Raw genomic sequence first — 14,938 nt, 5'->3', positions numbered from 1 at the left:
CCTAAGCACCACATCTACAAGTCTTTTAAATACCTCCAGGGATGGTGACTCAACCACTTCCCTGGGCAGCCTGTTCTAATGCCTGACAACCTTTTTGGTGAAGAAATTTTTTCTAATATCCAATCTAAACCTTCCCTGGCACAACTTGAGGCCATTTCCTCTCATCCTATCACAGAGGAATGAGGCCACTATGCTGAGCTACAAAATGTACAAGACAGGGATGTGTTAGGGAGCATCAAGTGTGGGATGATTGTAAAGTCTCATACCAGAACACAGGTAGGTCAGCTGTAAAAACACATTGCACAGGACAAATAGAACAGCCAAAAGTATCAGTGGAAGAAGGTTTGTGATAGATTCATCATTGGAGTGAGTCCTGAAATATATCAGATAAGTAACTATGGCTTCTTTCCCTTTCTGCAGTGAAATCCATAAAATTTAACCACATCTTTCTCTAACTACTTTGCTTGCCTTTCTATACCTCAGATATCTTTCCAAAGCCTGCAAAATGAAGCTTTAAAAATGAGTGGTCCTACAGAAAGGTTTCTTCTAGAGCAAGAAAGACCTCTTTAAAAAGTCATATATAAGTGGATAAGTTTTTCTCCAGTGAATCAAGCACTTGTGAATTTAGGACCTGATGAGCTAGTGGAGACTACAAAAACTTTGTATAATAGCTATGTACTTTACATATCATAAACTACCAGTTCTATACACTGAAATGCTGAGTGCTAGTGTCCTGGGTTTGGCTGGGATAGAGTTAATTTACAGAAGAAGCTGAGAGGGGGCACAGCCAGGATAGCTGACCTGAACTAGCCAAGGGGATATTTGATACCATACGATGTCATGCTCGGTATATAACTGGGGGACAGTCTGTGGGGTGGGTGGAATCGCAGCTTGGGAAGGGGCTGAGCATTGGGTTCCAGGTGGTGAGCAATTGCATTGTGCATCACTCAGTATATTCTTTTATGAGTACTATTGTTATTGTTTCTTCTGTACTTGTGTTGCCCCAGTAAACTGTCCTTATCTCAACCCACGAGGTTCTACCTTATTTTAGTTCCCATTCTCTCCCCATCCCACTGGGGAGGAGTGAGCGAGTGGCTGAGCAATGCTTAGTTGCTGGCTGGGGTTAAACCACGACAGTCCCTTTTGGCACCCAGCGTGGGGCACAAAGTGTTGAGATAACAACAGATCTGAAGAGAGTGTGTTAAAACAAATTTGTTATATGCATTTCATATGTTAGCTAGTCACTGGTCAGAGTGTTGGTTCATTTGTTCACATGGTGGTGGTATGTAAGTTCTTACATGCACTATGTATTCCCTGAGGTGATGTTTATCACCTCTGGGCGAGGGATCATTTTGCTGTACCGGGCAAGGTCGACTTAGAACATGATTACATCACTGGCCATGAAGTTAAGCTGGTGTTAGTATGCGGCATTGATCTCATTCCCGTACCTCGGGCGCCTTCTATCGGAATTTATTAATAATCGCACCCAATCTGTGGGGAAGACAGGCCGGGGATACTTTCTCCCCCTTTTCCACCTCCCCTTTCTCCTTCGGGCTAATTACAGCGGCTTTTGAGAATTTTGAATATCCTTGGGTTGCTCAAGCCAGCATGCTGTTATTGCTATGTCTCCTGAATGTGTTTGACGTCTGGTTTAGGGCTACAAAATTTTTTTTAAAGAATATTACACAGAGATCTGCCCCAAACTGGATAGTCATGGGTGGCATGGCATGTAAGAGAATATGGGCAGGTATCTAGAGAACTCACCTCCAATAGTTTGGAACTTGGCTCCCAAACAGCTACAGGACCTTGATAAAGTGATAGAATATTTGAAAGGAAAATTCTGTGGTTATTCCAAAGAAAGAGGCACAACTTATCACACTGTGCTGGGCTCTGGCCAGTATCTAGAAAACACTGCTTGATACTGTGCAGCACCCTCAGGGGAAGGGAGGGAAAACAGACCGACAGACACTGCGGCTCGTCAGTCAACTCCAACCCTCATGACAAGCACTGCAGCTGAACCAGAGAACCAACCTGTGCCGGTGTCAGTCGCTCCTAAACAGAGGAAGAAACACACACCAAAAAATCAGTTCCCTTAGTGAGGGATGAAGGTGAACCAGGGTCATCACAAGGACAGGAGGAAGAGACAGAGCCAGAGATAATCACCCGATCCCTATCCCTGAGTGAGCTGTGGGATATGCAGAAGGATTTCAGCCACCATCCAGGTGAGCACATTGTTACTTCACTGCTCCAATGCTGGGGTAACAGGGCCAGTAGTTTGGAATTAGAGGGTAGGGAAGCCAAGCAGCTGGGATCCTTGTCTAGGTAAGGGGGCATTGACAAAGCAATTGGAAAAAAGACACAAGTCCTCAGCCTCTGGAGGTGACTTTTGTCAGGTGTGAAGGAAAGGTACCCCTTCAAGGAAGATGTTAAGTGTCACCCAGGCAAGTGGACCACCATGGAGAGAGGTAGCCAGTACCTGAGGGAATTAGCCATGCTGGAGGTGATTTATAATGATCCAGATAACGAGCAGTTACCCACAGATCCAGATGAAATCCGATGCACACAACCCATGTGGCAGAAGTTTCTACTAAGTGCACCAGCGTTGTATGCCAACTCATTGGCAGTGATGTCCTGGAAAGAAGGCAGGGGACAAACAGTGGATGAAGTGGCTGGCCAAATCTGGCAATATGAAGGAAATCTCTCTTCCTCCCTACGGGCCTGCATCTCGGCTGTGGAGAAGCTGTCGTGGGAGTTCCAGCACTTCAGAGAGGATACATCTTACTCCCCAGCAGTACAGGCCCCTGTCTCAGCTATTAGGAGTGAGCGAGTGTTCCTCTGCTCAAGAAGAGGCGATGATAGAAGATACACACCATGGGGTACCCTGTGGTTTTACCTGCGTGACCATGGCGAGGACATGAGGAAGTAGGATGGAAAACCTACCTCGACCCTAGATGCACAGGCACATGAGTTGTGAGGAAAAAACAACCACAAAAGGGGGTTCCTCCTGGAAAAATGCTGCTCCAATTTCCAGCAGGCAATTCCCCAGACAGAGTAGAGGGTTGATCTCATTTCTGATTCTCTTGAAGGGACTTTTGATTCACATCTACAAAAAGTGAGTAATGAATACTATGACCTGGATTAGAGGGGCCCTGCCTCCAGCCAGGTGGAGGAAAGGGACAATCGAGTTTATTGGACTGTGTAGATTCAATGGCCTGGCACGTTTGACCTACAGGAGTAGAAGGCTCTAGTGGACACCGGTGCACAATGTACCCTAGGGCCATCAAGGTATAAAGGGGCAGAACCCATCTGTATTCCTGGTGTGACAGGGGGATCCCACCGGCTAACTGTATTGGAAGCTGAAGTGAGTCTAACGGGGAACGAGTGCCACGAACACCCCATTGTGACTGGCCCAGAGGTCCTGTGCACCCTTGGCATAGACTACCTCAGGAGAGGGTATTTCAAGGACCCCAAAGGGTACCAGTGGGCCTTTGGTATAGCTGCCTTGGAGATGGAGGAAACTGAACAGCTTTCCACCTTCCCCTGTCTCTTGGAGGACCCTTCTGTTGTGGGGTTGCTGAGGGTTGAAGAACAACAGCTGCCAATTGCTACCACGACGGTGCACCGGCAGCAGTATCGCACCAAGACTCTCTGATTCCCATCCATAAGCTGAGTCGTCGACTGGAGAGCCAAGGGGTGATCAGGAAAACTCGCTCACCCTTTAACAGCCCCATATAGCCAATATGAAAGTCTAATGGAGAGTGGAGACTAACAGTTGACTATTGTGGCCTGAATGAAGTCACGCCACCGCTGAGTGCTGCCATGCCGGACACATTAGAACTTCAATATGAACTGGAGTCAAAAACAGCCAAGTGGTACACCACAACTGACATGGCTAATGTGTTTTTCTCAATCCCTCCAGCAGCAGAGTGCCAGCCACACTTTGCTTTCACTTGGAGGGGTGTCCAGTACACCTGGAATCGACTGCCCTGGGGGTGAAAACACAGCCCCACCATTTGCCACAGACTGATCCAGACTGCACTGGAAAAGGGTGAAGCTCCAGAACACTTACAATACATTGATGATGTCATCATATGGAGCTACACAGCAAAAGAAGCTTTTGAGAAAGGGAAGAAAATTGTCCAAATCCTTCTGGAAGCCAGTTTTGCCATAAACCAAAGTAAGGTCAAGGGACCTGCACAGGAGATCCAGTTTTTAGGAATAAAATGGCAAGACAGGCGTCATCAGATGCCAATGGATGGATGTGATCAACAAAATAGCATGTCTCCACCAACTAGCAAAAAGGAGACAGAAGCTTTCTTAGGCATTGTGGGGTTTTGGAGAATGCATATTCCAAATTACAGTCTGATTATAAGCCTTCTCTGTCAAGTCACTCAGAAGAAAAACAATTTCAAATGGGGCCCTGAACAATGACAAGCCTTTGAACAAATTAAACGGGAGATTGTTCATGCAGTAGCCCTTGGGCCAGTCCGGGCAGGACAAGATGTTAAAAATGTGCTCCATATCGCAGCAGGGGAGAATGGCCCTACCTGGAGTCTCTGGCAAAAAGCACCGGGGTAGACCTGAGGCTGACCCCTGGGGTTTTGGAGTCAGGGATATCGAGGATCCGAGGCTCGCTATACTCCAACTGAAAAAGAGATATTGGCAGCATATGAAGGAGTTCAAGCTGCCTCAGAAGTGGTTGGTGCTGAAACACAGCTCCTCTTAGCACCCCGACTGCCAGTGCCGGGCTGGATGTTCAAAGGGAGGGTCTCCTCTCACATCATGCAACTGATGCCACATGGAGTAAGCAGGTGGCACTGATCACACAACAAGCTCGCATAGGAAACCCCAGTCACCCAGGAATTTTGGAATTGATCATGGACTGGCCAGAAGGCAAAGATTTTGGAATGTCGCCAGAGGAGGAGGTGACACATGCTGAAGAACCCCCACCATGTAATAAACTGCCAGAAAATGAGAAGCAATATGCCCTGTTCACTGATGGGTCTTGTCGCATTGTGGGACAACATCAGAGGTGGAAGGCTGCTGTATGGAGTCCTATATAAGTCACAGAAGCTGTTGAAAGAGAAGGTGAATCGAGCTACTTTGCAGAAGTGAAAGCCATCCAGCTGGCTTTAGATATTGCTGATTGAGAAAAGTGGCCAGTGCTCTATCTTTGTACTGACTCGTGGATGGTGGCAAATACCCTGTGGGGGTGGTTACAGCAATGGAAGCAGAGCAAGTGGCAGCGCAGAAGTAAACCCATCTGAGCTGCCCCATTGTGGCAAGATATTGCTGCCCAGCTAAAGAAGCTGGTTGTAAAAGTACGTCATGTATATGCTCATGTACCCAAGGGTTGGGCCACTGAAGATCATCAAAACAACTAAAAGGTGGATCAGGCTGCTAAGATTGAAGTGGCTCAGGTGGATTTGGACTGGCAACATAAGGGTGAGCTATTTATGGCTCGGTGGGCCCATGATACTTCAGGCCATCAAGAAAGAGATGCAACATACATCTTGTGATCGAGGGGTGGACTTGTCCATAGACACTATCACACAGGCTATTCATGAATGTGAAATGTGCTGCAATCAAGCAAGCCAAGTGGTTAAAGCCTCTGTGGTATGGAGGATGATAGCTGAAATATAAATATGGGGAGGCCCGGTAGATTGACTGTATCACACTCCCTCAAACTCACTGAGGCAAGCGCCATGGGCTTACAATGGTGGAAGCAACAACCAGGTGGCTGGAAACATATCGCATGTCCCATACCACTGCCTGGAACGCTATCCTGGGCCTTGAGAAGCAACTCTTGTGGCAATATGGCACTCCACAAAGAACTGAGTCAGACAATGGGACTAATGTCCGAAAAAACCTCATAGATACTTGGGCCAAAGAGCATGGCATTGTGTGGGTATATCACATTCCCTATCATTCACCAGCCTCCAGGAAAATTGAACTGTACAATGGACTGCTGAAAACTAGACTGAGAGCAATGGGGGGTGGGACCTTCAAACACTGGGCATGGAATGGGTTTTGGTATTTTCCTGACCGTAAAAATAGAAGTCAGATTCAAAATTAGAAGTACTGAGTAAATTATCAGATTAAGTTACAGAGTATTTCTTCCATTGAACAAGAAATACTGATTAGACAGATAGTTGATCTCTCTAAGACTTATATTAAAGAATAAAATAAATTAGCCATGTAAATATGTGTGCCTTTGCTTGCTGATATTTATCTCAACTACATCTTAGAACAATAGTAAATACTCTGCACTTGTAATTGGAGGTTTACCAAACAGCAATTTCTGTTATAATGAATATTCTTGTAAGTTTATTTTTAAATCTATTTGTTATTGTTAAGATTAAAGTATGTTACTGTATTATTGGTCCAAAACCTTTTGGGGTTTGGGGGTTTTTTTTAGGTGTTATATGTTTAAATTATTGAAGACTTGTTATTATGAGGAAAGCAGAAACAATACAAGAATACTGAAATAATTTTTCTCTGCTTTGTATAACCAGGACTTAGAATAGTTTTGATTCCCAGAAAATGAAAACCTCAGTGTTAAAGAAAGTTTATTTTAATTTCTTTATATTTCTCAACTTCATTTTCCAAGGAAAATTTTGTCTTCTCCATGAAATGTGGTTTGTTTCAGTCTTGTTAAGTATCTGGTACACTAAAAATCACACCATCCTTTCCACCACCATCCTTTATTTTGCCTGGTTCTTAGCTTTTTTTCTGCACAGTCTTCAGCTAAAAGTTGTTTTTCTGAAAGTGTGTCTTTGAGAAAGATCACATACTTTAGTCTTAACAACATCTTTCTCAGTGTCAGATGATATGTTGGTTAGGAAAAATCATGAAAACTTGACTGCATGATAGTTTATCATCCCAGAAATTTAGTTCTGTTTCCCATTTTAAATGCAAGAATGAAATAAATTCACTTTTGTGTATGCAGTAATGGGGTCTTTGACATGGAATGGTATCCTTAGCCACATTCAAGCATTTTGCTTTCTTCCTTTTTTTTGATAATTAGTTTTCATAAGACCAACTTCAGTTCTCTGTTTTGTCTGTGAAAAACACCTGCATTTAGGTAGACCATAAAGTTGTAACTGACAAGAGAAAAGAACTCTTAGGTGGCTGAGCAGGTGATTTTTCATCAGATATGTGTAGAGGTGAATAAAGCGTGCAAGCAGGAAGAGTTCACTGTTTACACCTTGTAATAACCTGTCAGTGCTTTAAAACAATTGTCTTTCAGCAATAAAGTACAGCTTATAATGGATGAGATGATCACAACAGAAAGGGGGTATGTTAGATCCTTAGGATATATCATCAACAACTATTTTCCAGAAATAGAAAAAAATGATTTACCTCAAGGTTTGTGAGGGAAGAAGAGCACTATCTTTGGGAACCTCAAGAAACTCACCGATTTCCACAGCCGATGCTTTCTGAAAGAGCCGGAGCACTGCAGAGATTTCCCACTCTCTGTCAGCCACTGCTTTCTCAAACACCTAGGTCTCATATCAAAAGAGGATGTGTTCTTCTCGTCTGACATTTTGAGTTAACGACAGCTTCTGTCGCCTGCTGTGTCATCTGAAGTGCAAGTCTCAACCTGTGACAAAATTATGCTGTTGTCCATCAGTCTGTGTTCCCTCTAGGGTCCTGTCCCTGCTAATTATTTTAAAGCTACCTGGCCAACGTGTTTAAATCCCATAATGCGTTAGCGACGAAGTAATCTGCCTTCCGTATTTCCGATTTCAGGAAATTTCAGGGGCCAGCTGAAGGAACAGGGGAGCAAGCGTGACGTTACTAGGGCCGGCAGGACAAGCGTGTCACCAGCCAGGGCCCGGCCCGCAGCATCCAGGCAAGGGAGGAGGGCAGGCCCAGGGATGGCGGACGGTGTCAGTCAAGGGCCCAGACCGTCAGGCTCTCCCTAGTGGGAGCCAGGTCCAGACCTGGCCAGGAGGTCGGCGTCCCGATCGACAGGGGTGGAGGCACAAAGGCGTGTGGAGGCAGGCCTGTGTGGCAGGGAGGGAGCCAGGGCCCAAAATGGAGCCTGGAGGGAGCCGCCGGGCCCATGGGTGGACAGTGTGGTAGAGCTTCCAGGCGAGGCCAATCGGGGCCTGCCAGCGCACTCAGGGCCCTGACACCGAGTTCTTGTCCTTTTTGTGAAACGGAGTATATAATGGTGCAATGTTTTCTGTCACGTGCTGGTGTTTGGAGCCTCGCTGAGAACTACGAGCCTAACAGGCTGTTTAGGCAGGGCTGCAAAGAGCAGGGTGTTGGACTCGATGATCCTTACGGGTCCCTTCCAATAAAAGACGTTCTGTCACTCTGTGAACTTACTAAATGTAACTTCTGACCACGGTTACTTGTTGCTGACGGACAAAGCATCACATAGCTGGGGACTTTTTTATCCATCTGCTCTGGATGTGCGCTAAATGCCACAGATTTTTAGTTGGAAAAGAGTGGGAGGTATGATATAGATATGGTTTTTATATATACAGTTTTAAGACTGAAGCTGGTCTTACAGCCTAGTATGATTCGGGTGTATTTGGTAAATGGTTCTTTCTCCATCTTCCTCTCAGCTTAACTCATACTTAAGCACAAGAATGTTTTTCAGAAAATGAAAGCTAATTCAAAGACACTTGGAGAAAGTAAAACCAGATACTAAATATTTTGCTGTTTTAAATAGCGTGTCACTCTTTTTTTTCTTCTTCCTGACTTTGTCTTGCTATGGAGCAAAAAAGGGGATCACGAGAGTTACAACGCTATTTTAAACAGGTATGCAAATTTGAATAGGAATTGCCTGCATACTTGAATCAGAGCCAGGTATAAATGGCATAAATAGGAACATGGATTAGATTAAATTCTGTTCCATAGCCTCACATTTTTCTGTCCAGTGGTAGCTATATATTCAATTTTCTGCATGAAAGAAGACTTTAATAACCAGTGTTGCAATTGTGTGCAGGAAGAAAGATAGGCTGGTTACATTATTCTGATAGGTGGATTTATTCCTCCTCTCTCCCTAAATTTGCATTTACATGTTAATAGTACTGTATTGGGCTTACATGGCAACATTTCGGTATTGAGGGGGGGTGCTGCAGGGATGACCTCTGTGAGAAGAGATCAGGAGCTGCCCCCATGTTGGACAGAGCCTGTTCCAGCCAGGTCCAAGATGGACCCGCTGCTTGCCAAAGCTGAGCCCATCAGCAGCATTGGTGGTGCCTCTCTGTTAAAATATTTAAGAAAGGGTAAAAACCACTGTGCAGCAGCTGTGAGAGAGAGGAGTGAGAAAAAGTGGGAGAAACAACCCTGCAGACCCCCAGGTCAGTGAATAAGGAGGGGGAGGAGATGCTCCAGGCGCCGGAGCAGAGATTCCCCTGCAGCCTGCGGGGAAGACCCTGGTGAGGCAGGCTGTCCCCCTGCAGCCCAGGGAGGTCCACAGTGGAGCAGATCTCCACCTGCAGCCCGGGGAGGACCCCACGCCGGAGCAGGGGGATGTGCTCTAAAGAAAGCTGCAACCCATGGAGAGCCCACAGAGGAGCAATCTCCTGGCAGGAACTGTGGCCTGTGGGGCACCCACGCTGGATCAGTCTTTTCCTGAATGACTACCAGTGTGGAGAAGACCCACACCAGTGCAGTTCTTGAAGAAGTGCAGCCCTTGGAGAGCCTATGCTAGAAGAGTTTGTGAAGGACTGTATCCCATAGAGGGACCCCATGCTGGAGCAGGGGAAAAGTGTGAGGAGGAAGAGACCAACTGTTACAAATTGACCACAACCCTCCATTCCCCATCCTCCCCTGTGTCACTCAAGGTCGGAAGAGCTAGAAGTCAGGAATGAAGGAGTGAAGTGGAGCCTCAGAAGAAGGAGTGGGTGCGGGAAAGTGTTTTTAGTTTTGTCTTTATTTCTCACCATCCAACTCTATTTTTAATTGGCAATAAATTAAATTAATTTCCCCCAAGCCAAGTCTGTTTTGACCATGACGGTACTTGGTAAGTGATGTCCCTGTCTTTATCTCAGCCCACAAGCTTTTTCATCTTATTTTCTGCCCCTTGTCCTGTTGAGGAGAGGGAGTGAGAGGGCAGCCAGCCAAGAGCCAAGATTAACCCACCACAAGTACACTTTCTTAAAGTTAGCTATACTTACAAATCAATGAAATAATTATGCTTAGAGAATCCTGAGAAAGTGAGCACTTAAATTCAGAACATGACAGTTATGATACTGTCTCCCAAGAATGGTGTCTCCCAATAATGATGTCTCCCAAGTCTCCTCCTAGCTCTGTCAGTGAGCTGTACAATGCTCCTGTTAACCACAGAAAGGTCGGAAGGGGCCTCTTGGGGTCATCTGCTTCAACGCCACAACTCGCTTCTTTATCAGCCAGTAATACAGATAGCATCTAGGTTAATGCGTGTGACTTCATCAGTCATTTGCTAAGCATTTGAGTCATTTGCTAAGCATTTCCTAAACGTTTGACTGTGTAACAAAGCACGTACAGAGTTCCTTGAATTTGGAGTTTATTTTACAAATACTTTCAGGCTCTAAGAATTAGGAAGAATGAATTCTTCAGCATTTGTCTGTTAGGGTGGGCACAGCTGGAATTTGTGAGACCCTTACAAGGTTAGACAGACTGCTGAAGCTGGATAGTTTTTCATATAGAAATGCCTGCCTAAGGACTTAAGGCTTAATAGTTTTTTATAGCATTAATAGTTGGTATGTTCTTCTGCTAGGATGACAAAATAGGGGTCAGGGAGACAAGAATACAATCCTTCAGTGTATCTGGGAGCAATGGAGAGGTTTTCTCTGATGATGTGAGTGAGTAAAAATGCTGATGCAGGAGCTAATCATCACAGGTCAGAACCAGTTTTTAAAATAAATTTCTCTTTAATTATTCTTAGAAAATCTGGATTTAAAAACAAAAAAATGATTTCTGAGTGGGGAGGTAAGATTTTTGCTTTACCTTTTCATGATGTTTTTCTCCTTTAGTTGTTTCTTAATGGGAGGAAGGAGAAATGAAGTATACATAGGAAGTTAGAGATCTGAAAAATGCCAAAAAATGTTGTGCTTTTTATTTGAAAAGGACTATAATCCTTTGCTTTGATTTTTCATGATTGTATTCTCTAATCAAGTAGCTATGCTTCAGTCTTGCAAATACCTTTAGGGCACAACGGTGTCAGCTGGATTCACAATAGATAAAAAATGGATGATGGAAGTTAATAAATGGTTTGTGTTTGTCTCTTGAAAGCAAACCCTTCTTGCTGTATTTCATTGCTCAGGTTGTTTTACGAAAGGAAGATCTGTTTATTTACCTTTGGATGATATGTTTGAACATTTTTAGTTTAAAGGTAGGAAGATATTCATGTGTTTCCCAAGATGGGGGGACAAACATTTCAAGCGTTTTTTTCATTCAATGTTCTAAGCAGACGACAAGAGAGTTTCCCATGATCCTGCTGCATGTTGGGCAAGCTGTCTCTTTTTCTCTCTCATTCTTTCTCCTTTCTAGGGAGCTTAAAAGAGCCTTCTGTTAAAGTTTAGTAGCCCTTAATTTGGGCATGATCCCATCTTCTCTCCAGGGGGCTACTGTACAGGGAAGTGTCCGTGTTTCTGTCTGTGCTGCATTCAGTAGCTGAACTTATAACTCCTGCAGGTTGTTAATGCTATGAGACATTAGCCCATTCTCATAGGATTTTTCTGTACTCATATATTAAAGAAATTAGATCAGGTAGATAGGATGTTAGTACTCTTTTAAGAGTAACCATGCTGGTTAAGAATTTTGATATTGTATTAGCTTTTGATCTGAAAAAATGAAATACCTATGACTGCAACTGCCTGGTTTTACAGAGTGTTGGATCTGGAAAGGTTGATGCCTATAGAAAATTAAGTTCCCTACATATGTAGTCCTTGGTTGCCCTGCTAATGTCTGGCTGGATAAAACATCAGTACAGCTACAGTTTAGAAACAACGTCCCTAAATCTATATGCAGACAATTTTTTTTTTTTTTTTTTTTGCTTCTTCTAACTGAAATAAATCAAATGGTAGAAAGGAATTGATTAGGAGAGAAGTAGCAAGGACTAACAGCATCTTCTCTGTTTTTTTAGGAAGAACAGATTGGCATGTATGCATTGTACAGCACTAACAAGCCACAATCAGATGCCTTGCTACCCAGCCATGGAAATGCCTTCTTTAAAGTAATTACAGTCTAGTTCCTTACTTCATGTAAATTGTGTGATCATTACTTGTTGATTTTACAGTTGTTTAGGGAACACAGCTTAGCAGCACTTACCCATTTCTGCTAGTTCTGCCAAATAAGAAACAGAAGCTGGGTGCTAAGATGGATTTGGCCTCCTATTTGTTGAAGCCCATTCAAAAAATGAGCAAGTATGCACTTTTACTGAAGGATATGATCAAGGAGTGCACAAAAGCCCAGGAGCAGAAACTCAGTGATCTGAGGACTGCTGAGGAGATGGTGAAATTCCAGCTACGGCATGGAAACGACCTGCTTGCTATGGATGCTATTCAAGGATGTGATGTAAGTATTTCTCCACTGCTACTTTGCTTTTCACTTGACTTTCCTGCCATGGTTTATCTCCAAAATAGCATGTCACCAAGAGAAACAGAAAGGAGTGCTTTAACACCTATGATTTGTCCTGTTCTGGAGCTTGTAAGACTTAGTTATGGAACAAAATCCTGGAGTGCCCAGTGCTGTACACCATAATTTCGAAAACAGTGTGTAGGGGGAAGCTATGCCTATCCTAAAATGCTTCTGCTTGTAGGACCTGTGTGCAGCAGAGGGCCTAGACATGCTGTTTGGCTCTGGAATTGCATGTGAGCATGATGAAGAGATACCTGAACCTTTCAGTTATCTGATAGATCTGAAAGTGGTTCCAGCAGATTCACTTTGCTCTGTTTTTAATCAGCAGTACACATGCAGCTGTGCACCCAGAGCAACATGTTCTCAGAATGTTATGCCATGTTTCCCTGTAGCTTAGCTTACTTTTAGCTCTGGAGTAGACATACTCTCTCCTCCCCCTTCCTTAGACATGATGAAATCAATGCAGCCTTCTCTTATCTGTCAGAACTTTGTCATTTTCTCTCAACAGGTTAATTTGAAAGAGCAAGGGAACTGCAATGTCAAGATGGTTTTATTGTTTGCTGTGGAAGAAAGAAGTATTTGAGGTATGTCTTCCTCTTTGAAGATCTTACCTTGCTTAGCAAAACAAGAAAGATTAATGGGGGATATGACATCTATATGTACAAACAGTCATTCAAGGTAAATTAAATCCTGTTGTCCTATTAGGAAAATTATATAATGCTCAATGCTCCTTTCTCAGTAGCCTGCCCTGAACAGGAATGTGCTCTCTTTAGCACTATTGGGAGAATGAACCAGCATCTAGCTGTAAATTACATTACAAATTATTTTTTACTATTATTTTCTAGGGAAAAGATTTTAAGCTGTTTTTTCCAAAGTTTGGAGATGGTCTGAATAAGCAAAGTATGGATATTCTATTTTGCTATGTCGTAAGTGTGTAAGAAACACAAAATGCTCAAGAGTCTTACCATTTGGAAAACAAGGGGTGAATATATGAAGTTCTAATTTGCAGTCACTTGGATTGAGAATACAGACATGTCCACTGTTGTTTGTGGATAGCCAAAATACTGATACATATGCTTAATTTAAGTGCATGTTTAAACTGCTGTAGCCCTAGAATTAGAGCCATAACCAGAGTTCACCTTGCACATGCGATGACAGCTGGTGTGTCTTCAACCGGTAGAAGCTGAATAGTGATTCAACTACTACCTCCTGTGTTATAGACTCAGTTTAACTGAATTCATTTCAATCCTCTGATCGTTACAGGATGCATGCTATCTTCTAGCAGCAACATTGCTGTGTCCCTGCACTCTTTAGAAGGAAATCATACAAGACAGACACAAACTACTGACTCTTGTGAAAACAAGTCTCCAGCTGAAAGCACTTGCAGGTTCATAACCAAGAAATCAAGATGCCGAGCTCTCTCAGTTAAGATGTATGACATGTAGAAATTAGTTTGCTCTGTTTGTAGTAAACAGCAAATCGTTTTGTATCTTTCAGACAGCACAGAGTGGAATGACAGAGATGTTGGAGATAGTGGTCTGAGGTTTGAAATCTGGTTTCAAAGGAGAAGATCATCCCAGGACATGTACATCCTTCAGCAAACTCAGCAGAAATTAAAATTACATGGACTGGTATCATAGGAAAGTTTCTTTAGAGACAGGCTCTAAGGAATCAAGGTATGCAGTCTGTAAAGATGTTTCAGCTGGTAATTTCTTGTTCTGGGCAGGCAGGCTGACCCCTACCAGAGTGAAATAGATCTTACGCATCTTAACCCAACAGAAATCTTCAGGTTAAGCAAAACACACTGGAAAACAGCAAGTGTGTAAAGTAGAAGCTTAGTACTTCCACACGAAGGAGTGATGCTTGTTGAGGAATTTGGTTGTATGTGCATTATATGCAAGCTGCAGGACCATAAATTGATCTGTTATCTTTTATTTGGTTCTATGTCGTCTGATGAAGATTTATTTTGGAGAGAAAATGTATGGGCTGGCAAAAGTCAGGGAAGTACCTGAACTTCAGACGTATGTGAGGGCTTGTTCTTTCCTGGTGTTGGTGATCTCAGATATGAAAGGGAGAGACTTCCCCCTGTTAGCTAAAAGACAGAGATTTTAAATATCAGTTTTGAGAGTGAGATTAGACAAGATAACCATGCTGGTTTAGCACTTCCTTCCCTGGAAAGGAAAAGGGAGCCTCAGTGGTCTACTATAGCTTCTCCTTCACTGTCCTGCCACCCTCCACACGTTAGTATTGCTGCTTATCTGACCCCTCAGTAAATCAGTACTTCTTTGATTCACAGACTAATTTTCTGTTGCTTTAGCCACGTTGTGAGATGTCACCATGATTTTAGAAATAAAGA

At 43.5% G+C, this 14,938-nt stretch overlaps 1 long non-coding RNA gene across 2 annotated transcripts; it reads left to right on the top strand.

The window, feature by feature from the left end:
* The first annotated feature begins 2,070 nt into the window (after nt 1-2,070).
* On the top strand, nt 2,071-14,938 carry LOC142042417 (uncharacterized). Of its 2 annotated transcripts, XR_012653761.1 has the most exons (5): nt 10,786-10,801; nt 10,889-10,932; nt 12,089-12,519; nt 13,091-13,166; nt 14,080-14,938. It is a non-coding gene; the product is annotated as an uncharacterized LOC142042417 (long non-coding RNA). The 2 variants fall into 2 exon arrangements; XR_012653762.1 differs by lacking the exons at nt 10,786-10,801; nt 10,889-10,932 and adding an exon at nt 2,071-2,222.

The sequence above is a fragment of the Buteo buteo genome, chromosome 20 (genome assembly GCF_964188355.1).
Source record: "Buteo buteo chromosome 20, bButBut1.hap1.1, whole genome shotgun sequence".
In the NCBI taxonomy this organism is placed as follows: Eukaryota; Metazoa; Chordata; class Aves; order Accipitriformes; family Accipitridae; genus Buteo; species Buteo buteo.
Note: the sequence above shows the minus strand (reverse complement) of the source record. Positions and strands in the feature narration are given on the sequence as shown.